Source organism: Gymnogyps californianus, chromosome 25, assembly GCF_018139145.2.
Source record: "Gymnogyps californianus isolate 813 chromosome 25, ASM1813914v2, whole genome shotgun sequence".
In the NCBI taxonomy this organism is placed as follows: domain Eukaryota; kingdom Metazoa; phylum Chordata; class Aves; order Accipitriformes; family Cathartidae; genus Gymnogyps; species Gymnogyps californianus.
The window spans coordinates 6,629,696-6,656,165 of record NC_059495.1 but is presented as its reverse complement, the minus strand read 5'-3'; the positions used below and the strand labels follow the sequence as shown (position 1 = coordinate 6,656,165).

Below are 26,470 nucleotides of genomic sequence, written 5' to 3'. Positions count from 1 at the left end.
GTTTGCACAAGAGAGAAAGAATCATAAAAAGTGGGTTTGTGGCAAGAGATCCTTAAATTAAACAGGGGAGGAGAAAGGACAGAAACTTTTAAAATATTGTGGGATTCCTACAAGAATGTTTGTTCCCCTTATTTAGGGTTCTTTGGCACGTACCATGTCCCACTGGTAGACCACAGCAGTAGAGGTAACACAATTGTCATGGACTTTGATGTCATCTAGATGCTGATGACATGCAGATTAATAGCTCTCCTCTGGGAGGACACGAGGGTGTTGACAAATTACTTTCAAAGGTGCCTGACAGTTTGAAAGCCATGTGCTAGCATGGAAGCATGAAGCATTTTGCATGTCAAGACTCCTCATATCAGATACTTAATTGTCTGCTTGACAGATACTCATTTTGGACTGGCTATATATTTTTTAAATTAAATGCCAAGCATGATCTTTAGGTTGTGCTCCCCCACAGGGACATCAGGCATTTCAGCTTTCCTTGCTGCTTCTCCCTCAAATGACTTTTCCTTCTGACCTCAATTTAGGAGGTGAGAGCCGATGATAACTGATTTATTAGTTTATTTATTATTTATATAGCACTGTTGTTGTGCCTGGAGATTTCTCAGCCCATGTAAAAGCACACCTCTGCCCTGATGAACCAACGATTCAAGAGGATTTAGAGTTCCACAGAAATTGATGTTTTCTGAGAGATAAATTCTACCCAAAAAGCCAAATTTAAATAAGGCCTGTGCTGACACAAATCTATACTGAAAACCAATGAGCTTCAAACACTATCTGATAAAAACTGGTATTTATGCCACACAAATAATTTGCACAAAAGGCCAAAATAAGTCTTTAGCAAGGCACCAACAAGGACCTATGGATCAAGTTTTGCATTGCTTGCAAATGCAATGTGCAGGGAACTGTACATCCACTTAGCTCATCTTCCTCGCTCCTAGCAACCGTGTTTGTCTTCAATAAGCACTCTTCAGTTTGACACTGTTCGCAGATACTGCTCAAGAAAGAGGAGAACAGCAGAGACAGCAGATAGCAATCAAAACAGAATTGCGATGCAGTACAGCAAGTCCAAGAGTCAGTAGCATTAAGCAGTGCTGCTGGGCACCATCACAAGAATGAACAAGGTATTTTGTAGACAAATGAGATTTGGGTTTACTTTAGGCTTCAGGACTTCACTACAGGTGAGCCACAGTGCAGAAACCTCAAACTAACGCTGAGCATATTAACTATGCCTTCAAGGCATAGCATAACAGCCAGGATGCAGCATCCCTGTCTCTCCTGATGTAATCAAGTAGAGAGTTTCCAAGATTCAATCCCGTAACTCTCAATCACAGCATGGAAAGCTAAGCCAACAGTGCATCGACAGAGAGATACCTTGAAATCTCTGCTTTAGAGGGTTTAAAAATTACTTATCAAGATGAGGAGTCACAATGCTACAAAGAAGAAAATATGTAAAGAACTGTGGATGTCACCATACAATATATGACAGCGAAATTAAGACAACTCTTCACATCATACGGGTTGCCCCTTATCACCATGAGGAAAGGCAGAAAAACTAGGAAACAAGAACTGAGATTTGGCCCAAAACTTATAAACACTTGGCCAAGAAGTTGGAATCAAGTAAGAAACACTGATACGTCTTCATTTCTGACTTCAAACTTATACCACACACCCCTGCCAAAAAAAAAAAAAAAAAAAAAAAAAAGAAATGTCATGAGAGACATGGAAAAAAACCAAAATATACACATACCCTCCCCCAACCCAATTTTCCAAGTAAACTCTGTGTCCATGAAATTAAAACTAATACAGCGGAAAGGAAGAAAATAATCATGCATATGGAAAGCAGAGATAGCTCAAGAGCCCCAGGAAAAATGAAACAAGAGACGGGAATTGAAGGCTGACAGTGCTGACCTGAAAGAGGATTTAATTTCCCATGTTTTAAATCAGCTTTGTCAACACCTTACTGATTACATTATGTCCATCTGTATTGCATAAAACAAGATTTCTGAAGTCTGTCTCAAGGATCATACAATGTGAAGATAGAAAAGACCTACAAGGTCAGCTTAAAGCATACCTCATAAATAAACAAACGGTAAATGGATTGTATTTAATCCTTGACCACAAAATGAAAACTTGGCATAACTAAATGGTTTACTGTGATTGATTCTACAAAGTTGAAAGCTGTAATTGCTACTTTTGATGGAAGTTCATAGTCAGGGAGCCAAAATTCAATTGTTTGGGAAGCCATTGCACAAGAAAAATTAATAGATTAACAGTATATTACAATAAGAGAATATTTAAAAAATCATTTGAATGAAGTATTCAAATGTAAGCACAAACCAAACTAAATTTCTCTGAATTACTCTGTGCACTACCTGTGTTAATAAGGATGTATTTATTGCCTAGTTTTAAAAGTTTAGATCAGTGGTTTTCAACTTGTGGTCTGTGGATCTGTGGGGGTCCGAGAACTACTAGTATGGGTGAGCAGAAGTTGAAAAAGAAAAAAAAGTTCATTGCTGCTATGCAGCTATTTAGTAAATATGCACCTTTCAAGGAATGTCGTGCTTTGCAGGCAAATTTGTACACGTGCCCAAATAAAGAAGGCTCAAAATCACCAAGCTACGAGAATAGAGGTCTTAACAGGATCATCACTATTACAGAGACAGATTAATTAAATTTTACTGATTGTGATTCTTTTCGAAAATGAATCATGCAAATTACAGCTACTAAGATAGTTTTAAAATACTTTAAAGTATCAGAATTTCTAGCGCTTCCAATTTTCAAATTCCAAATTCAGTCTGGTAAAACCATACGTGCACCCAGAGAAGAAGCTGAGCTGGAGATCACCAATGTACTATGACAGAGTTGAAGGAATCGTGCGATCCCTAATACTAATTATTGTTATTCAATGCTAGAAGGCAATTTACAAGGTCACAAGAAAACACTTCATGCATATTTTTAGTTCTGGGGTTTCTATTCCCACAAAATATTTTTTTAAAGAAAAAAAATCACTTTCCCACTTGATGTGCATCACCACCTGTTAAATTAGATTGTCAGCTGTCAGAAAGGAAATCTCTTTCTCTGAGGAAGAAAAAAGCCCCCCTTTTTTTTTTCATTAACCTTTCATTTCAGACTATATGACATTAGAAAAACATTTTTCAAATGAAAGATAGGAAGTTTTAAATAAAGATCTTTTTAAAATCAGCAGTATCGCTTGATTAATTTTTAAAAATGCCAGAGTGGACATGTTAGCCCTTCCACTGTTAATATACCTCTGCAGAAGGAAGCAGAGAAGGGCAATAGTACTGCAGAGACTAATTAACATATTGGTTTCTTGCCCTGTTCCAACTCTCTAGACATGCTTTAATACAAGCTCCAATACGGTCAGACAGTTAAGCTATCCTTCCTCAAGGGTTTAATTGCATTTTCAGACTTCAAATTATACATCTTGTTTATTAATTTGCAAGAATATTTAAACCACATTTTCTGAGCTGCCAAAGAAAAGTTGCATGAACAAGATCAGATCACCTGGAATTTAAAACCTGTGGACAAATGGGCAAGTGTGGGTAGGACAGTTCCCATTTTAGCAAAAAGATACCTGCAGGTACAACAGGCAGCCTTTCTCATCTCAGTAACCCTGGTTTTTTTTTTTTCCCCAACTGACATCTCAGTATCCCCGACAGCACACACTGTACATCACACAACCCCTTCTAACCCTCAGTTGCAAAAGCAAAGCCCCCCAAGCCCGCAGGTGAATATTCTAGTGCTTGAGGGCACTGCCTACCTTCTCACACAGACCTACTTGTGCTGGCTGTCAGGGTGACCTACTCTCCTTAGCCAGCCATGCTAGTTCTACCAAGCAGGACCTTGACACCACTGATCAGTTTGCAAGTACCTTCAAGGTGTCAAATTGCTAACCACTGAAAGAGATGCTTTTCACGTTCACCAAGGGGTAAGGAGGGATGCTGGGGTAGAAGCAGCCAACACTATACTACAAAACAAAAACTGTTATTGTTTCTTTTCCTCACGGTTCTGTAGGTACCCTTCTAAATTTGAAAGCAACAAATAGCAACTGGGGGTCAACAGACCCACCTTCTTTTTATTCTGCTCTTCTGCCTGGCAGCTTCGTTTACTGCTTCTTGTCTCACCCAGTTGTGTTTTATGTCTCAACTCAGTAGCACCCATCTCAAAGTACATAAGTACAGAGATATGTACTTCATGCTCTGGAGGGGATTGGAACATGTACCCAAGAGCTTTGTTGAACTGGGCTGTAATAATTTGCATTGAGGTCTTGCATAACTGGAATTTCTTTAAACACTTTATTAAAAGAATAAGTTCTTGGAATATTCAGCTTTTACAAGCTCTGAGACATGTTCTCAGTTATTAAAAAGCTTTATAAAAATAATCACAGAATCCTCATGCTTTTGCATACATATATTACTGAAAAAACCTGCTCTTTTATTTGGCAACAAATAAAAGACATTGTTTTAGTAGGTGCTTGGCATTTTCTTTCAGAAGAACACAGTGATAGTCAATTAAAAAAAATCCTCAGGAATAGGCTTCTCTTATCACTTTTGCCCAGTATAAGAAAAGAAATTAGCAAATCACTGAATAATCAGAATCACTGAGCCCTGGCTTGGATTTCTTTTGTTTGATTCAGGAACAAATATAAAAGTATTAAAGAAAATTGCCTCTAGGGAAAAAGGGTACTAACCACGCATTTACAATTAATAAATCGCTAAAAGCGGCTCTAAAGTTTCAACATAGAAGAGAGATGGGAAAGGATGGCTGCTCCTGCCCTTCCTGCTCCGCTGAGAAGTCTAAACTCGGGCACCATCAACAGAAAATTCTTGTGGGCCAGTGGCAGCAGGATGTCCTGCCTTTGTGTCTCTCTCCCTCCCACGGGCCATGGTCTGAATGATCTATGCTCCAACCTTGGCATAACAGGGCTCAGACTCCTGCCACTCACTTTCCTCATCCAAATGACAGCAAGACAGGTACCATCCCACCAAGCTCTCAGTCAAAACCTGTTCCCTGCACTAATGTTACCTGCACTTCCTTTGCAATCTCTTTTTTTTGTTTGTCTTGTTAAGATTACGCTTTCTTCTGGGCTAGCCCTTCATCTCATGTCTTCCCCACTGCCCAGCAAAAGCAGTTCCGATCTTCGCTGGAGTCTTATCAAAGTATACCCCAAAACTGTAAAGAACGACCGAAACCTAGATCCAAGGACATTCATCTGGGCTGATCTCGTTTGTAGCTCAGTGCCAATGCAAAGCCATGGTAAATTTAATGTTTCCTCATAGAAGCATATACTGGAAAAATGATGCTTTCAGCACATGGAATGATCAAGTGCAATCAACTAATCAGTTACAATTAGCCTCGCATGCTGTTAAGTGACAACTGTTCATAACATGAAAAAACATTTAAAACTTGTCCAGTCAGCTAGCCGCTTAGCAGGGAAATCCCTTCTGTAACTAAAACATTTATATGGAGCCAATCGCCTACCTAGAGCTATGCTTTCTATCTATTCAGTACACTGCAAAAAGGAGTGTGTATGTACTGTTTTGCACAGCACGGTTATGGCACACTCTGTGGAAGAAGCCAGTGAAAAAAAAAAAACATCCAAAGTAGACTTGCTAGTGAATACTCACAAGGAAAAGAATGGGAATGAACTCTGGGACACCAGAACCTGATTAGCTGAACAAATAATAAAGGATAAGCATAAGCAAACAAATAAAGAGTAGCTCCAGCTATTCTGGCTTAAATAACTAGTCTTAAATGACTGGTGGCCCTCGCATTACATTTCCAACAGCACTCCTCCTACCTGTCATAGTATATCACCCCACTTCAATGGTATTAACAGCAAATAGGAGGCTGCTCAGTCCTTTCTATGTCTAGAAATCATTACTAATACATTTCACTATTATTATTCCTACTGGATTGTTCTTGGCCAGCTAAACGGAATTAAATGGAGGCCTACAACTACAGTAAGTCATCAGGGACAGATTTAACTAGGTGGAGGTCATATGGGCATAATATGTGCAAAGCCATACTTTAATTATTTCTCGACAGCAGAGAGATGTGCATCACAAACAAACAGGTCATTCTGAGGCTAACATGCTACTGGAAAAGAAAAGCACTAACCAAGACAAATCTGCCTAGGCCACCCATCTGCTACTTGCATTTCTGATGCACGAGATGAGGAAATGGAAGTGGCAGCAGTGCAATAAGTAAGATGTAGGGGTGACAAGTGGAAGCAGTACCTGAGAGCTGGACGCAGACCAGAAGATAAAGGTGCTATAGGGGTCAAAATGTCTCGCAGTGGTTCAGAGTACATTTCCATTCTTACCTTGTGCAGAACCAATGCCAGCACTACAAACAGACTCAGTGTTGATGCAGTCTTTAACAATCAAAAAAACACTTACTTTGCCCTTTTGGAATAATTTGCAATTGTTAAGTATCTTTCTCAGTGAATAATAAAAAACCCCAACATACAGGAAAGAGATCATTGAACTCTCTTGCCTTGAGTTCTCAAGGATACAGCTGCAACCACTACTGTCCAATCATTTTTACCTTCAACACCCACACATGCATTTTTGGTACAGAAGCATTTGAGCTGGCACGCATGTCTGCTGTGAATGGCAACCCTGCTGCTAGGTTTCCTGCTGCCACGTAGATGAATAGAGAAAGAACGATTAGCCAAAGCTTAAGCCTAATTTAGATTTATTTTTCTTTTTGGAGGAGAGACTGAGAGATGGTACATTGTAAAACAAAAACATTAACTAAAGGCTACTCAGAGGAGCACAATACTGAAATACCATGCATAATCTATATTATAAGGACTTCTGATAATAAGCACTATTGTCTAGTGCCTAGTGACCCCAGTTATGCTAAATGGCATACTCGGATATGCCAGGAGACTATAAAATGTCAAGGCAACGACTATCTACATCAAAGCAGACAAGAGGTGAGCAAAGAGAATACCTCCATCCATTTTCCAAAAACCCAAAGTAACTGACAGGTCAAGTAACTTGCCCAGTATTTCAGAGGAAGACTGAGCCGAAAGTAGGAAATAACTTCAGTTTCACAGTTCCTAACCACAAAGACCGTTCACAGTAGCACAGCTTTTATCCTAAGGCACGTAAATACCAAACACCTTATCAGGGCCTGGAGGAAAAAAATCAAGACTCAGGGAGAACAACACCCTCCTGTGCAGACTAGAGGATCACGCACTCTCTGCTCTCATCCAATCCTTGCCACAAAATGTTCTAGCCTGATGTAGAAGAGAACAAGAGCTCAGCCCAGCCTACCAACAGATAATTAGGGCACTCTCTCAAAGGATAAAGTTACACAGGCTCAGGAGAGCGTTGAAGTCTGCTGTTTCCCAATCTGTGGCTCTGACCACTAACGTTTTATGCAATACCTCCTCCTCTCCTTTCCCCATTACCTTCTGAACTCTTTCAAAAAAGAGAGAGATGGAGAGAAAGCAATAAGCTACGTACAGAAAGACTTACTTAGGACCACTAAACATAGAGGTACTGGGCTGCAGAGATCAGTATTATCAAAACGCTTATGCAGCACAGCTTCAAGACAGCACTTTTATCCAGCGATGAGGTTTCCGTAACAGCCTAAGAAGCCGTGCAAGGGCTCTGCTATTTCCAAAAGGGGCAGCTCCCCATCTCTCCCCAGCCATCTGATGACATCTCTTCCCTGTGCCAGCAGAGGTGCTTGCCCATCTCTACAGACGCTGCCCTGGAGGAAAAATAAATAAATTTTTAAAAGGACTAGTTTTCCACTGGATCAGCAGCAAAGCACACGGCTACAAGAACTCCTGTTGGCCTAATGAAAGTGCCAAGGGTGGCAACGCGTCCTTCAGCCACAGCATCGTTTTAGTTCACTTGTATTGGGATGCAGTTTCACAAAGAGAGGACGAGCAAGATCTTAACACACTCCTCAGAGACCTCCTTTTGACTTTGGCCACCTCCTGTCCTTTGAAGTCTCATGTGGGTTTTTGCAGATCCCATCCTGATGTGTATGTGTGTCTCTTCATGCTGAGTGAAGAGAATTTGGACATTTATCTTAGCTTTCCAAATGCTGGAGCTGAGGACCTGCAGTTGTAAGGGTGCTGCAATGCTTCATCATGCAACATCATCCAAATCCTATGGGAATGCCAGAGCTCAGAAAAAAGAATAGTTTTGTTGGTTGTTGTTATTTCTAATTAATTGGGGGCGGGGGGGAAGCATCCGAGACACAAACACTTTGGGGAAAAAAAAGGGTCAAGCCTCTGTTTATTTTTTTTTAATTTGAAAAGCCAACTATGAGCAACAAAATATAAGCATTACAGAAACAACCTGTGACTGAGAACAAAGACATTTTAAAATTGAAAAAAAGTCAGCCAGCAATTTTCACCCTTTAAAACAAAACATATTAATTCCACTGCTTCACAATTTTGTGGTTTTTTGTAACCTCTTTAATTTTACATCAGGCAGGTCAAGAAAGTCCCTGAAACATCAACCCAATTTTAAAGGCAGAAGGAAGGGGGGACAAAGAAAGAGGGGAAAAAAGTGAACTACATATTCATAGACGAGTCAAGATTGAAAAGAGATTCAAAGAACAACAAAAAGAGGACCCCTCTAACGCATTATAGAGGATGAAAAATATGAAAGGTGTTTAATTGCCTAAGCAGATGCCAGCAGTGGAATGTACGAAAAAGCAAAAGCAAACAAGGTTTTCTGTCCCCTCAGTTACAAGGTAATATGTCTGCATTTGCCGGCTGCCTCTGTGTAAGGAAAATGAGTAATTTTAAAATGTTAACATTACCACAGGAATAACAGCTTACTGAGCACAGGACAAATTCTGCCATTAGTACATGCCTCACTCACCCTGATGACAGAGAGATACCATGGGACCATCTGAAAGGGGTTCCGCTGTGCAGAAGTGCTTGAAACGAGTGCAGTTACATTAAATGTAGGAGGAAAGAAGAAAGGTACGTGACAAACCGATTCAAGACTCCAGGAAGCAAGCCACACAAACGACTGTTGAGTTGTGCAATGACTCAGCACGGGGGAAAAAAAAATTGGGGAAAAAAAAAAATAGCAGCAGATAGGAAAGTCTTTTCCATAAGAAATGACAGCTACCATAAAAAAATAAGTAAAATAAATAAAGAGAAACAAGAAGAGTTCTCAGCCTGGAATTCTGCCTAGTCCCATAAGCTCTGCGCACAAAGTTGTTTCTCCTATCAGCCATTCTTTATTACCCTTTGCAGCACACCTAAGCAAGCAGAGGAGCAGGAAACCGAGCTGGCTTTAACCCCTGCTTCACCACTACCTCTGCCTAGGTAGGCTGATAATGTGCTTTTCTTGGTGAGCAACATGATAGGAAGCTAACGCCAGGACAGAAGTCAGACAAGCACAGAGCAGAAAGAAAATGCTAGCCTGGGGAATCCAGCACAAACTCAGAAAGGAGGAGGAGTGTGGCAAAGCAGGAGAGTCACCCCCCACCTCCTGGCCTGTCAAGCCAACGAACGTGGTCAGTACAGAAAGATGACATGATATTTCTGCACCTCCTCTGTTGTTCTCCTGAGAAACGAGCACGAAATTTAAGCTCCCATTTTACTTGCATAACTTTACAGGACAGCTCTCCCATGTCTGTTGAGGCTCAACAGCTCTCCCTGAAATGGTAAGATTAAATGTAATCTGTTAAACATAGATAACGTAGTCCAACCAGATGGATGAGGCAAGTCAAGCTGTGCAGATTTCACTGCTCAGTTTGAACACATTCTCGCACTCTTTCTCTCCTTTGCAAACCTTTATGCAAATAGCTTTTCAAGAACATTTAATCCTCTACCCTCCTAAATTACCACTGAAGCATTACTGTCCCTTCAGTTTGGAACCTAGCTGCAGGAGAAACACCAAGGCATTCAGGTAGCTGCCTCACTTGCAGCGAAATTTAAGCAGACGCTTATGGGCTTTGCAAGGCTGGGGTAGAAAAGAAACATATCAGGTAACTGTAATTCCTTTCCATCATTCTTCACTCGCAAACCCAATCACTTGAAAAATACCATGCGTTATCGCTTCCTTCTCCTCTGCCTTTAAAATCACTCCTGGCATGGCTCCACCAGTATAAATTCTACATGGTATCTCTGCCACCATTTTGCTTATGCAGCAGGGTAATAAAAGATGAGAGGATGCCAACACCACCTCAATGCAACAGAATATATCTGTATAACTATGTTGGCTAAAGCAGGGAACTATAAAGTCAGAGGGGAGGGGAGAAAAGGCCAGAAAATCTGACTAGGGCAACTGAACAGATAACAGTACTTAGAATGATTTTCTAAATGCTTTCCTTTGCTATCATAGCACCCTTTATGGCTAACACAAGACACTGTCCATTCCCAGTATTGAGAAAATTAAACCCTGCAAGGCAAGGAAAGCTGGGGCTTTATGGCTAGCACATGAAAATACACATACTTGTATAGCGGGATGGCTGGCAAGGAAGGATCAAGATGGACCCTGGATTGTTGTGTCCAAGTAAGTCACAGTTAAAACCAGGAAGTCCCAGTGAGGAGAGTCACACCATCTGCAACACCGTCCTGGCACCTGTGTCAACACTCACCGCTCCCCAGCGCCTTGGGCAGAGTTCTTATCATTCAAGGGGTCGGGAGGGGAAGCTAATAAACACAGACAATCCTGCTGAAAATCACACGCAGCCACTAAATCCACCTTTCAATCCTGTTTCAAAAGACCAACAGGAATAAAATAAAATTTTGCCCTGAAGTAATTTTTATACTTGAGCCACGCAGCTCTTCACAATTAAGTCAAAATGTTCCTGTAAAATAGCTATTTTTGTTACTCTTGCTTAAAAAATGGTGTAAATAATGCAAAGAAGACTCAGCACTGGCTGAGTCAGTGAAGCCTGGAATAAAACCCAAGAGTCCTGGCTGCCTTCTTTCCTTCATAGTAGCCTTCTCTCCACAAAACGTGACCATGGACAACACACTTTTATAACTCCATGCTGACAACCTGTTTGCACACAAACACACAACATTTCTCCTTACCAGGCACTCCCTACGCAATGGTGTACATTGGGGGGAAGAAGTTACCGGGAAGAGATAACTGGCAGACTTCTGTCTCACAGGTAACACAGCATACAGTGTGTTAATTGTTTTTTTCAGTATGACTAAGGTAACATTTCATTCCAGTTCATATTGCATCACATCAGAAGCTGGAATAGATCACTGCAACCCTTAATTGTCCTGACTCATGCTGTCAGTAATAAAATGCCCTCTTGGGAAAATGAATAAATAGACAAATAAAGCCTTAATGATTTGGTAAAGTACCTATCAGTGAAAGCACACTGTCCGATTATTTTTAAGACATTAAAAAGGGTTGCAGGTGCAATACGCTAACCTAAAAGGACAAGTGATGAACAGATTTATAGCTTTTTCAGTTTGACAGAAAAAAAGAAGAAAGTGTGGATCAGCTTTTGAAAGCGTTTGTCTCAAGCACCCAAAGGGTAGTCTGGAAAACGAATGCATTTCTATTACGTTGGCACTTGTGCAGAAAGGCAGGATAATGAAGTGACCGAGCTATTAGCCCTCCCAAAGAAATGAGATATTGTTGAAAGCAGTGCACATTAATTTCAGTGCCCAGGAAAATGGCAGTAAACAGTGCTCTTCAAGCTTCCCCCCCCCCCCCAGTAATCATGATGATTTTAGAAATGACACCTGCAAAAGAGACTTTTTAGTGCATAATGAGTAACTCAGCAAAAAGAGAAGGCTGTGAGAGAGTAAGTTAAAAAATAAAAAAGGTAAGAATATACCAAACAAAGGAATAAAATTGTAAGATATAATACAACTTCCAGGGAACAGAGCAGCCTGACAGACAGCACTTCCAAAAAACTCCTGTTGAGGACTGGGCTTACAGAGCAGCCAAACAGCTAATGAAATGCCCCGGAAAGCTAGTTGCCCGCTCCTCGCTCCTCACATCACCTCCTCACTACCGTAACACTCGGAAAAGAAAGTTCATCTTGTCATTAGGCCATGGAAAACCCTAGTGCAACGAAAACGAGAATGTAACCATTACTAAATCCCCTTATCAAAGAGGAAAAACACACCTAGAGGGAGAGAGGGAAAGATGAAGAGTCCGAAATAGAAAAAAATGGAGAAAAAACAGCACTGAACTACCAGCTTGACAGAAAAGCTGAGGCCCCTTAGGAGTGCGGTTTCAGGGCCCGTTTACAGAGCGGGTGTTGAGACTTCAGAAACCCAAACTACTTAATACCACATGCGGAATTACCCTACACCAGCCACGCCGCGCGTGCGAGCTCTTGGGCCGCGACTCGCCGGGGAGGACGTGCATCAGTCCGGCCTCCGCCGGCGGCCCAGCCTGCGCGTCCTCCCTCCCTCCCTCTGCAACGCCCCGCAGTGCGGGCCCAGCTGCGGCCCCTTGGCTCGCCAGGCCAAAGCACCCCGCTCACCCCCCGGGCCCAAGCGACCTCCAGGTCTGCGTCCTCTTTTCTCGGCAACTTTGGCAAAGAACGGCCTGACCTGAACCGCAGGTAAACTGGAATGAGGCTTCAGAGCCACGTTTTTAAGCAGGACGTGGACACGGATTTCCTATTGCCCTTTTTGTGCTTCAGAAATCTTTGTCTGATAGAGGAGCTCCATCTCTCTCGTTTCATGAGAAGGTTCATTTCCGAGGCAGGCTCCTCTCCCCACTCTCACACAGAACGAGGCTGGTGGCTTCCCAAAGGGTTATGACTTGGTTATCTGCATCTTCCTCTCCACTCTGATTTCGTCCCCAGCCTGACGCTCACGGGCAGTTCACAGAGCGAGACGCTATTCCATGTGACAGCCCAAGCCAGAGCTCCTTCCCGCCTCTGTAGGTTTTTCCTTCCCAAAGGAACTCATTGAAATGCTTTTTGCAAACTTTGTTCGGAAAAGATTTTTTTTTAAATATTCTTTCCTTGTTTAGAAAAACAGTTGCAATAGCTACCCAAGTTGTTCTTTATGTCAAACAGAACATAAAAGAAGAATCAGCTGCTCTGTTCTTATCTCTGAAACACATCAAATTAATCAGGTAATTAGCCAAAGATTTTTACACTTAATGTAAGACTTAGCAACATGTTTTGCAAGAAAACTCTTGGCACTCATTTCCATGAGTTTCCTAAGATCCTCATAGTTAACTATAAAAGTGTTTCAAGCAAAATCTAAATGACCTCTAAACTATATTAGTAACCTCTTCTAGTTCGCTATGCTTTATTTTTCATGTAGTAAATGAACAGGCAATACCATCCAGACCTGATGCCTCCCAATACGGTTTGGAAAAGCTACAGGAAGGAGCACAGTTATTCAAAAATGACAAACCTTTCTGTTCGTGGATGGAGACTGATATCATCTTGTATTCCCATTATATAATTGAAGCTTTCAACACACTCTTGTTCTATGGTAAATACAGCAGTAATTAAATATGTTCTCTAAAAATGACGTAATTTTTGTTTTCCCAGCACGTGCAAACACATCTAATGCACTGTTAGAATAGAAGAAGATTTCCTACCACACAAAATGTGTTTGCACGTGAAACCTCCTGCTGGGCCACACTCACACCATGACACCACTTCCCACTTTTTCGGATGCCGTAAACAGCTAGCACCAATTGCTTACACACAAAGCAATGCAGTCAGAAATGGTGACAGAAAACGTTGAACCAGCCCCTTTCTCAGATTTGATGTCTTATTTTCCACCAGCATGCTGCCACACACTTGCTACTGCACAGAGAGCTAGTCAGGTTCAATTAATTTCTTTTAGCACACTCAAGATGCCTACATAGGTAGTAAAAAGTATCTTTTTTATTAAGTTCTGAGGTTCATGATAGTGGCAAAAGGTATCCCTTGATGTGCATGTTTTTCCTTCCTGTTCTGTTTGTACATAGCCTCAGAAAATGTCAAATATTAATGGGTACTGTTTCTCTGATTTAACTAACTTCAAGAGTGTTTTAGGACAGCTGGGCAAGGGGGAATGTTTGGGCCAGGTTTGGGAAAGGATGTTTGAGAGACAAGGCATGGTATCAGGAGGCATATGAATAACTTATTTATGGAATCAGCAAAAGCAAGTGTATTTCACCTAGTCAGAGGTTACATCTGTACATATTCTAATGCACTATATATTAAACTCATTGGCTATTGGTTTCCTTTGAATTCCTAATACGTATTTTTCCAAAGATAGCTACATCACAATTTTTATGAAATACACATGCAAAGCTAAAGTCATTATCAAGAGTGGGCATATAACAAGTAATAAGAGGTACCTGCAGGTTTTATTTCAATATTTCCCCTCTTTAAACAGCACTGAAGATGATGAAAGTTATTTCCAAAACCAGTATTTCTTGTTTGCTACCTGTGCTGCACACATGACGGTACTCCCTACTCATCAGCATTTCCATAACCTGATGAGTGATAATAAAACACCTTTAAAACCCCAAACAAAGGCAGTTCTCAGAGCACTCTACTGCCAGGAATCTCAACGCTCTGGCTGGAGCTCCCCACGCGTGACTGGTACAAGGACTGGAACATCAGCTGAGAGCTCAGCAGCCCTCTGCAAAGGACAGTACCATTAACTCGCAGTTGTGCTGATCACCGATGCAGTGCACGGCAGTCACGCTCACCCACTACCCCAGAGTTTTCCATGCGGTGACCCTCCCAGTACCTTTTTCCTCTCCTACGCTTGGCACTCTCCTCCGCCTAGTGCAGTGAGCCACGTGAGACGCGCAGGATTACTGCAACCTCTCGCCTTTCGTTAACATGACAGGGTCTAAATAAATCTGTTCTCCAGAAAGTCACATCTGGTGCATTAACCTGGGCCCCCTGATTATATTGCAGCTCTGAGTCAGTATTATTTAGTAACTAGCCTGTTTTCTTCAACTTTTGGACTCATTTTAGAAAAATGTGTACCGGAACACTATGTATCCTGCAGTTTTACTGCATGCTTGTCTTTGCAGTTTTACTGCATACTATTGTCTCATACAAGTCCCAGTGTTTTCAAATGGGCAGGCGCAGACAATAGCATCCCTGAGTATGACATGTTTGTTGTCTCTTTTAAGCCAAACAGTCAAACAACAACCAGTTTTTTTCTAGCAGGTAACACCAGGCTAAGTTGCCAGAGATGTATTGTCCTCAAAACTCCATGCAATGCCACATCATACATTCTATCTATAATTGCACAAGTCCTTTTTTCCAGTAAGTAGCAGTCTGAAGTTCTTTCCTATGAGTCTTTCAATCTCTGTGCATCCAGACTCCCTCGTAATACTTTTTCCTTAGCAGGCGACAAGAAATCATTGTGTATGCACAAGAGAGAATAGACCAAAAAAGTTACCTTCTGTTTTTTTATAAGCCACTGGGGATTTGTCAAAAATCTTCCCTATACAGAGGCACATCTTGATTCAAAAAGAGGCCAGGTACTAATTAAAAAGGCTGTGTGGGCATCAGCTGGTGTTCAACAACATTTTTACATCTCAATGGGTATTTGTTACCAATGCCCTATCCTATGTCGATATATTGTTAGCTGTAATCAGATACGAAATCTCATTTGCAAAGTCTGCTGCATCAGTGAGATCAACACCTTGTCTTCCCCTTGTTGCTGTGGAGCTGGAGTTCATGAAATGCATTATGTACTCTGAAGTCGAAGCGGTATTTCAGGGTACTTCCACATGATATACAAAAATAATTAAAAAATACACATACATGTTGCTGTCATTTCCCTGTAGGAGACAAAGAACAACTCTACAAGGCAGACAGCATTACCTGAGTGCCTCTTCCAGTACCTGAAACTCCACCTTTACCCAGTGAGAAGGGAAGATGAAGTCAGCTACCTACCTTCTGCAACTATTCAAAAAGCCCCGCACAGAGCAGGACATGCTGCCACAGTACAACACAATTCTGTGTGAATCTGTACTTAAGATCCCCTTCAGACAGAACAAAAAGTGTGTCCATATTTATACACATACACGCAGAAAAAATATCTTGCCTGCTGTTTTTCAAGGAGCTGAGGAGCAATGGGGAAATATTTTTGTTGCCAGACCAACCACTAGGACTTACATGACCTGCATAAATGTCAAATTACAAGCACATAAGAATACAATGTGCAAGACTCAATGTTAGAATTTCTTGTCATTTCACTGCAAGTCTCTCAGCATTTCATATTTTCAAAGCTCCAGTCACAGAGTCAAACAGTGAAGAAATATTCTCAGCTTTCACTATAATTATTAAATCATCTTCCAGAGGAAAGGTGAACAACATGACCCATCTTGCACTTAAAAACTCAAACCGGAGAGCAAATTAAAAAAAAATTATAAGCAAAGTGCTCCTTAAAAGGCATAATTTTTAAAGTCAATCTTGTGATTTTTCAGCAACTTGACTGCTGTTTTTCAAACGCTTGAGGGGTCAGTCATACTGTAGATGAAAAGCCACCCTAGTAGATCGGCATTTCTTTAAAATGAGTCTTTCAGTCTCCGGAGTGACTGCATATACGCAGCCTAATTTAGGTAGGGATTCACATAAGAAAACAAAGAACGGCAAAACCCACCATCTTTGGTACAAAGTAGCACAGGCAAGCACTAGGATAAGGTGTTATCATATAATGGAAGAGATGAATGGCTGGAAGAAGCTGGAAGAGAGGCTAGAATTAAAAAGATGGAGAAATCCTTTTGGGAGCCTTGGCAATTTTATTCCGATCTCTCTAAATTAAGTGTTATACTCACTCTGTTCAAGCACAGGACTATGAGTCAGCACTGGACCATACGTTACTCTTCACTTCTCTCACTGATAAAAGGGAATCGCGTCACGTACGAGATCGTCATGTGCCCTGCCCAGCCTCAAGCGCAGGCAAAAGAAACGTAACATCAACAGATAGAGAAAAAGTCGACACCCTCTACGCATGACAACAGTGAGATGTACTAACCAAACAAATTTCAAGCTCATAAAATGTCAGTCTACTGCATTAGGACACCAAACAACGCAACAAACAAACATAAAAAAAGATATCCGTACTATTTCCACTAATGAACTTATTTTCCATTCTCTTAAGAGAGAACAGGAAAGAAAAGGTATAACGTACGCAAGTGCGTATTACCTTTTCCACTCTACTATTGCGTGTACACATGATTTTAATAACATTAGTATCTCCCAAAGGTAGATACATGCTCCTAACACAGCTGCATGACAGTTTTAAGACAGGCATTCTCTTTCACACAACTTGATCTCATTCCTTAATCTAACATTTGCTCATAAAAAGCAAGTCAGATCTGCCAGTAAAGCAGTTGTGAAGGAAGAAAAACAGAAAATATGCAATTATTTACCTCATAATATTACAGATACTTTTCCCCTTCTCATTTCATCTGTGATGGATGCCTGCTTGTGCTATTTGCCAGTAGAATAAATGTTTTAACCCCACTGTACATAGATCCCAGGACTGAACACAAAAGGAAACACGTAACTGAAAATAAACTGAAATTTTCTGTTGTATTTTTAACATCTTTACTACTGATCAATGGAGCAGAAAGTACTGAAAAGGCCTGGAAGGAGGTTTCTGCCCCATGAACTAGCATCATGTGCTTACACTATTGTTCTCAATGACATTGAAATTTGCATTTATATAGCACTTTTCAGTAACATCACATGTGTCACTAAACCTATCTCCACAGAATCCAGAGAAAACGTGCATAGCAAAATCACTAAGTGGTATCAAATTCTCTTAAAGGATTGTACTCCAGACGGTATGAGTCATTTTGGAGAACTGCAGATTGCTGATGGAGCACAGGCTTGAATGGGAGTAGAGCCACCGATAATCTGTGGAATCACTAGACGTCTACATGAATACTTTCCTTTTTTCTTTTTTTTTTTTTTTTTTTTTGGCCCTAGATTAACCCATCACAGCTTTTTGAACCCACACAAATTTCATCTTCGAAGTAGCAAGTTTGAAAGACTTGCAAACAGAGACATAACAGCACTTCCCTCCACCCTTGCAAGTCAAGTCTTCACTGATACTTTTCTGTCTGCAAACAAACTGATCAGGATTCTTCAATATTATGTACTTTGACAGGACTCAACATTAGGTGCCAGATTTAAGGAGCAGCTGCATTCCAGCTGGCATAGCTACACATGCTCTTCCTTGCACAGTGAGCAGCCAAGAAGGTTCAAGCAATTCCAGCCCTACTCTTTCTGGTGGCTTTCCTCGCTGTTTTCTGTGTAAATGTGGTCAAGTATACATTGCATTGTTCAAGTGACTGCACGTTGACTCATCTGAAAATAATTTAGAGGATTTATAATTATCTTTGCTCTGACTTTTCCTCACCAAAAAAGAAAAAGAAATGAGAAATAAGGAAAATCATAATCAAGAAGCTTGCCATATCATACTAGCATTTGTGACCTGAGCGTGTAACTGAGTAACTAGTTCTCAGGGGGCTAAAGTTCTCTCCTGAAGTTCATAAGCAGCAAAGCAAAGACCAGTATTCACTGCTTGCGCGCCCAATGGCTCTGCAGACCCTGCAAATCCTACAGCTCTTGTTAGAGGGACAGTTGCAATAGCAGCAAAGCACCCTCAATTTGCCAACCTCAAATGGAGAAAAGAATAAAGCAATGAATAAAAGTAGTTTCAGCTTTTGTGTGTAAATTTTGAGATTTAAAAGTACCTAGAATTTATATTTTAAATGAGCAAAGAGGTAATCCTGAGCTTAAAAAGCAATAAAAGGGATTGGAAAAGGTCAGCACAAACAGGGCCAATACAGAACACAACATTGTATTCAGGGTCTGTCTGCATCTGGAATTATTTGTGAGCAGCTGTTCCTGAGAAGTTCCATGTGTGGTCAAGCCCTTGAAAGAGAGAATGTATTCAAAACCAGAGACATTTGCTGGAGAAAAGGTTTTTGTGTGATTCGTGTGTCTCTAGTGTTTGTTAACACACATTGAAGCGTGGAGAAAAGAGGTATTATTCCTACATGTAATCAGTCCTACACGCAAGCCAAAAAGCAACACCTCCAACCAAGCTAACTACTGCTCAAGAACTGGGAGAGAAGCCATTTTTGTCAACTGGAGACACACCACTGGGAAATTGGGGGAAACTAATTAAAAATCAGACATGCACCTTAAACAGAAGTTGCTGTAAGCTATGGAGATGCACAGAGAGATCTAACATTGAGACTGGTGGAGATTTCCACAAAATATGTGTTGCAGCTGTTAACATCTCAACAATACTAAAGGCACTGGGTAAAGGAACACAACGCTGCTTCAAAATTAATACTGAGTTGTAGTTTTGGGGTTTGTTTGTTGTTTTTTTTTTTAAATAAAACTATGCACAGTCCTCCCTCACTTTGGTTTTGTTTTTAAGAAAAAGCTTCTAATTTGGCACTCATAATCAATCAACCATGCATGCTTTTATAAGCAGAGGAAAATGTAATTCAGGTGTCGATCTGTGTTCCCAAATCAGACTGTGGGCTATGTCACTTGAAAACAACAAACTTACTGCCTATTAGCCTGACGCAGGCAAAGAAAGCAAAGGCAAGGAGGTAAGTACCAAGTGCTTGAGGACAACACTAGGCATATACACCATACCTAACCGGGAGAAAAAGGGAAGAAATTGCTGTCTAGCATGGCTTTTTCCCCACAAGAACTCCACTTGTGGTGCTGCGAGCTGTCACAGCAGTTTTTCCAGCAGCATAATTATCTCCCTATGAAACTTGCTTCCCTCTTCAGAGTATCACAGGGGGAAGGAGGGGACTGTTTGTCTTTTCTTTCCAATAATGAACCCCCTGGCTGGCAGCCTCAGCATCTCTTCTCTGTTTCTTAAAATCACGCTGACTCCAAGGCTACAGATTGAAGCTTAGCTACTCCATCATCCCAGCAACCAAATCTGCAACATCTTACATAAAGAACAACTCTTAGCTTTGCCAGCGCGGCCCCCATACAAGAGCAACAGAGCTCTGACACTTTCACAGCTTCCCATGGGGATTTAAGTATCAGATATGGAAGCGATCAAAGGCTTGTTAATCTCATTATATTGCTCCTGCGAAAAGCTATGAGCAACCGTGGCAGTATTAAACAAATTAGTTTGTAGACGAAAAAAGTCAACACGGCTTTGGTTAACCTTCTGGGCATGAATTTAATGGCTCTCTGCAACCACAAATACTAGGATTTAAGAACAACCATCTTCTGAAATTGATATCTTACATTGGCCTTGTTTCCCTCAATCATTAATAGGGAACGGAGATTTTCAGTCTATGAAAATCTAAGTATTTACATGTGTGCCCATAAGCAGCTCCCTTAGTAGTATAAGAAGCTGGGAAAGTCCCCTTTTAAAGGGAAGCTGTCAACACCGTGCATCAGATGAAACTGTGCAAAATTAAGACATCATTGTAGTTTCCTCTTCTTGTTTTATTTTTCGCAACCCATGCCTTGTTTCTGGCTAGGAAAGTACTCCATCTAGTCCGCTTTTCTTTCGGTGTACTGTCTGAGATCAATTTAACTTCAGAAAATTCTTCAAATCTGCTCCTACGCTTTGGATGTTCCCCTAGACTAACACCACCAAGAGTTGGTTTCAAAGTAGGTTTTGCTTATGCAAAAGCATGTCAAAGGTAGTCTTCAAGAGCTGGGATGGCTTACTGGCGTTATTTTCAAAGGAGAACATCTAAGTTTCAAACACAGGAGCAAATGTGTTAGGCCACATGCCCGAGGTCAAAACTCACTCTTATTTCAAGTGTAGCAAGGGGCTTGCTGCGTGTGTGATGCCATACAAAGCTCTAGTCTTACTGTTATATCACTAAGGGAAAACAAGAAAACATGGTGTCACGGCCCCTCTTCCCATTACTCCAAGCGACGAGATTTGCTCAGAAACCACGAAAAAAAACGTAATAAGTAGTTTAGTGCTCTTTTTATTTACCTTTTGACTCTTGATTTCATGGTATATATTGATACGGTTCTCAAAATTTTTCCCCCAGCACATCTTTATTTAAAAAACAAACAGATTTTCACACGGTCACTGTAGGCATATGCACTTAAAAGAGTCAGATATTTTATGTAAATAATTTTTTTAAAAGCATGACATGCATTGGTCCAGCACACTTACACTCCTAAAATAGAATTAGCACAGTGACACTGAACAAGCTGCAAAGAGATACAATGGATGTTTACAAATTACATTTATCTAATACAGGAAGTAAAGCTATTCCATTAAGTATCAGTAAGAGAAAACGTACAGATAACAACAGATTGAAAACGCTTGGGCATTTTGTATTTATGTTTCAGAAAAAAGTTTCTGTAGTATCTTGTTACGTTTCACTTTTAAAAAGGACAAAACCTTCTGACATACACAAATGAAGAAATGTGGCCAGAAATTAAAGCATGTTTGCATGGTTAGAACACTCCTTAAGGGCTGCAATCTCATCTGCTACATTCCAATCCTGAACAAGGTTTGGAGCACTAATTTATAAACCCTGGGGGAAAAATGTTGAGAAATCCTTGACTATTGAATAGTGCCGCGAATAGGAAAATTGCTGTACAATACATAATGAAAAGAAGAAAACACACATTGCTGGAGTTCATTAGTGTGTCACATTTGGTTTACAACAGTGAGCTGCACCCAGGGACTCAGATCAAGTGGAGAGTCATAACAACAGAACCGCCCCTTCTAAGAGTGGTTAAATCCCATCAGGACTACACACTGCATTAAATTCATTTGCCAAGAGAAAGCAAACCATTACCACTGCCTGTGTATCAGCTCAATGTCCAACAAAGCTGTCATCTTATTTCAGCAAAAGCAATAGGATGCTTGTGATCACCCAGCTAAAATTGCCCCCAGCTTGAACCGTCTGAATTAAAAAACAAAGAGCCGCGTTAAACTCTTGGTGTGCTAATGTAACAAGGGCTTTCTAGTCTTTAACATTATGAGAGGCGTCAGGTTAAAAGTCCTTCCCCAAGTTTGATAAACCAGAGATTTCAGACCTCCGAGGAGCTTCAAAATGAATCTAGAGTAATTGTAAATAATGTAACCCAACAAGCAGTAATGCACTGTCATCTTCTGGATGCTTCAGAAGTTTATTCAGCCATGGGACTTACTGAAAGGGAACGCAAGGCCGGGCAACCCTGTGTAAATTAAAGTGGAGGCCATGACGATAATCTAACCCAGATGATCCAACACATACACACTGTTCCTGCCCAGGAAGCTGCACGGAGGTCACGCTTGGCTCTGCCGAGCATTGTGCTGCCAACTACGACCACCACCTCCTGTAATTGAGTGTGGTCTTCGCCACCACAAAGCATCTCGGACCAGACACTGGTTGCTATCAGCTTTGAAAGAAAACTGTAACAGATCTTTTAGTAAGTATTGCGCTTTTACTGCTGTTTTACCCAAAGAAGGAAGAAAACCAGATTAGATTAGGGATTGCGTACAAAAAGGCAACTGACAGAAAAACAGGAATTACGTCACCTCCGAGGTGTCTCCAGAGGTGCTGGGATAACAAATTTCACATTCACCATTTCAGAAGGAATGAATACAGGACATAAGAGAAGCTAGAATATAAATGGTGCTTCAAAGCAAGGGTAGCAAGTTCAAATTCCTCCCCCTCTTCCTCCCATCATCCCCACTCTAAATCATGCTCTGGTCCCTACCATTAGGCCGGAACAAAGCAGCAAGCACGAGTGTGAAATGCACATAAGTGCTGAGGTTTATATTTTAATTTGCTTTCTGGATATACACTTCAAACGTGTGCAAACATTTTTTTCTTCCTCCAGAAATAGTACACAGAAAGCTCCTTCAACAAATAAACAAATAAGAACAAGGAACAGTTAAGTAACAACAGTATGTTGCCATTCTAAGAAACTGAATGAAACTGAGGAGATGCCTACTCTAGTTCTCAGCCCTTGCCACTGCATCCTGTTACTATTTCCAATAGACAGTAAATTCAAAGGAATACACAAAAGGTGTACATCTACCTTTTTTCCTTTTACATGAATACACATTGAAATCTACCCTGTTCTGACTCAACAGCTAAATAGCCACCTGCTTTGGTCATCATACTCATGATTGGAAAGCTCAGATCCCATCCCAATTCTTCTGCTTTGTGTCCATCACACTCGCTATTTCAATGTCACTTTATTTCTCCCTTCCACCACCTGTTCTATGGTTTTTGGTTTTTTTCTTTTCTCCAGGCTGATAACTGAATGGAAGGTGGGAATAACATTCCTTTTTACGACACAGGTGAAAAATAGGGGATTTACTTCCCTTCATTGACCACTAGCAGAAGCAGAATATCAAAATATTACATTCTGGTCTCTGACATCAGGGCCTGAAGTTTTCAAAAAGTACCAAACAATGAGAAGAAACAGGGTTCAAAGCAAAGAAAGATTAAACCAAAAGGCTTGACAAAGGGGGATTAAATGATTTTTTTTTTTTTTGTATTCTTGATATAATTACTCAAGATATGTCCCACAGTATATTTGATATGCTGGTTGTTGCAAAAAGAACTGGGGGGGGGGGGGGGGGGGGGGGGGGAACGACATGCTCACTAATGGTCTGATAAAATTGCCCCCTCCTTCCATAAGACAAGATGCGGTGAGTTTTTTTTGCACGGAAAGCATCCTGGGGGGCTGGTGAGAGCCCAATCCTTGCCGCTGGAGCATGGGAAAGCTGTGTAAAGGGAGCTGAGGGTGCACAGCGGTCAGGAGTAAAGGCAGTTTAGCAGTCCCTGGGCAGCTCTAGCAGAGGTAACGTCATGACATGCCAAGTCACCCAGAACCGGTTATGCATAACATAAATCACCAAAGACTGGCCTCGAAGAAGATGCTATCTATCTGAAGTAACATACACCGCTCTGCTGTTTGTGCTGTGATCTGGCTGTCCCTTGGAATGACCGCTCTTTGACACGCTCAGAGAGTTGCTGTTTTCTGTCCCTCTTCCCCTCCAGCCAAAAGGCTACTGCTACAGGTAGGGCAAGGATTCTGCAACCCTTAGATGTACCGCTCAGAAAATGATTTTTTTTCCTGAAGAAAATATGCATCAGCATAGTTCATTCTGTCTAGATTTACTTTTATATCAATAATCAGAAAACTCCCCACACTCCAAGTATCAGTCAGAAGCACTGGACTGAGAGTATGAAGTTAAAAATACTTCTATAATCCTATTAAATGCAAGTCTTGCTTCTAAGAAACAATACAAATTTTTATCTCTACACTGAAAAGCAGGACACTGAGGGAACACGAGTAAGAGGCCTCCCCTTCGGAGAGCCAACCATAATAAGCTAATGCAAAGTTCTGTTATGCTCTGGCCTATCTGCACAAGAGGCGAAAAAAAGGGGACTGTCACTGCCAGAACTAAAACGTATTTAATCTGCAGACTTTCCTGAAATACAAGACCCATTTGGAAGAAAACTGCATAGGTTGTATCAAATCATTGCTAAACTTCATCTGTCTTTAGCCACAGGCCTGGTATTCCACTCACTGACATTGCCAGCTACTCACAAATGTCAGATTTTTCATTCGGAGTGAGCTCCACACATTCCCAAGGGAATTCACACCAAACAAAAACCCTACGGTGTTCCTATTTACAACATCCTCTATGGTATGTATGCATCTGTATACATGGGTGACAATATATTGCATATTGTGCTTTTTCCGTCACAAAGGAAGTTGGGGAGTGTAAAGGCTTCAGCAATAGCACACTATACACATTTAATTTTTAAATACAGGTTTTTTTTCCTAAGTAAAGGGACCCAAAATTACCTAACTAGCTTTCCAACAGTACCTGAGTCACTAGGTAGTACAAACAATGAGAAGATATTCAGTAGCAGCTTTCCTATGGATAAACACTTCAAGAAAGAAAGAAAATGCAGACATATTCAGAGAAATTTTGCAGTGCTGGTAGGAGCTACTCTCCTTCGGTTTCTGGCAGTGCAAGCTGAAGTGGGTGGAGTTAGCATAAATTATCAAGACTTTGTTGATAATGTATTACACAGTTAAATAAGAACCTGTGTCTCCAGCTTCTGGCAGCTACGTTCATAAATAACTTTTAGTTTGGTAGAAACAGTCTTGATCTGTAAAACCAGGCAGGTGGTGACAGCATGCCCAAGACAGCAAGTTTTAAATTATACTGGTATCCAAACTCCCTCCTTTTTTTCACCAGTAAATATTTATGCACTCTCAGCCCTGAAGTAGAAAATCCCAATTGAACTGCAACAGCACTAGGCTTATTTCGTATCAGCCACAATACAAATCCAAGCCTAGGGTGAAGGGACGATTTGCCATGAAGATAATCAGCACTGCCTCATTCCACAAGAATTTTAACTACACGATAACCTGGCCCTCCAGAACTATTGCTCCTAAAGCCGTACCATATCAACAGCACTTAGTTATCCATTAGAAAGGAAAAAAAAAAAAAAAATACGCTCAGCACAGAACCCTTGTCACTATTGCCGTTTTCACACAGCCAAAGTACAGAGTCTGTGCTCTACTCTACTAGGACAGGATATATTAGATTTTTGATTAAAAAAATGCAAGTTTCAGTCATGCTAATAACCACATTCTACAAATTTTACCCGAAAATGCCTCAAGGACCACTGTCAGACGAAGAACGGGATGCAAAATTATACTTTGTCTGCTTTCTACATGCTAGTGTAACCTACATAGTGTAATCTGATTGAAGGAGGTAATTAACCTTTCTCCATTCAAATACTCAACCACTTAAAAGATAGTCATATACATACGCTTAAAAATACACTAAAAATTAAAATGAAGTTGCATTTGCTACGTGAAAATGACATGCTTGCCTTTTAAAATCATGCTCTACATTTTTATTAGACATTGCTGGCTATGACCAATTGTGAAACAATTACATTCCTCGGAGATACAGCATCGTTTTAATACTCCATTTATGAGAAAACAGGGTTGGGGTTTTTTTTTTTTAAAAAAAAAAAAAAAGGAAGAAAGCATCTCCGGGGAGCATTTATCTGTGGGTGATTTATTGATAGTACTGACCTTTCAGATTCATCAGGATTGCTTCCAGTTCCTATCGTTCCCGCAGTGAAAGCTGCCGTATAGATATTGGTAAAGGCAGCGGCAGCAGCAGCTCCAGTCCCTCCCTCCATGTTGCGCGCGCGCGCGCGCACACACACACACACACACACACACACACACACACACACACACACCTCACACACCCACACACGCTCACACACCTCACACACCTCACACACCCACACACCTCACACACGCCACACACGCTCACACACTGGCTCTGCAGGAGCAGCTGGCTGGAGCCTGCCAGAGGGGAGCGGGGGAGGAGGCACGGAGAAAGGGCTGAGGACTGAGGTTGTTCTCCCCCCTTCTCCGGGCTTCCTCACCCCACAACACATACGCGCCCAGCCTCCTGTTTAATGACACGGTACATTAACACGACCTGCCTTCTATCACAGGCTGGCTCAAATGT

At 41.1% G+C, this 26,470-nt stretch overlaps 1 protein-coding gene across 1 annotated transcript in view; it reads right to left on the bottom strand.

Moving 5' to 3' along the window:
• Positions 1-26,045, bottom strand: part of ARHGAP32 (Rho GTPase activating protein 32) — a 188,814-nt gene extending 162,769 nt beyond the window's left edge. Inside the window, exon 1 of the mRNA XM_050910928.1 lies at positions 26,020-26,045. The gene's annotated coding sequence lies outside the window, so the exon portion shown is untranslated. The remainder of the gene's footprint in view (positions 1-26,019) is intronic.
• Between the last annotated feature and the right edge of the window lie 425 nt (positions 26,046-26,470).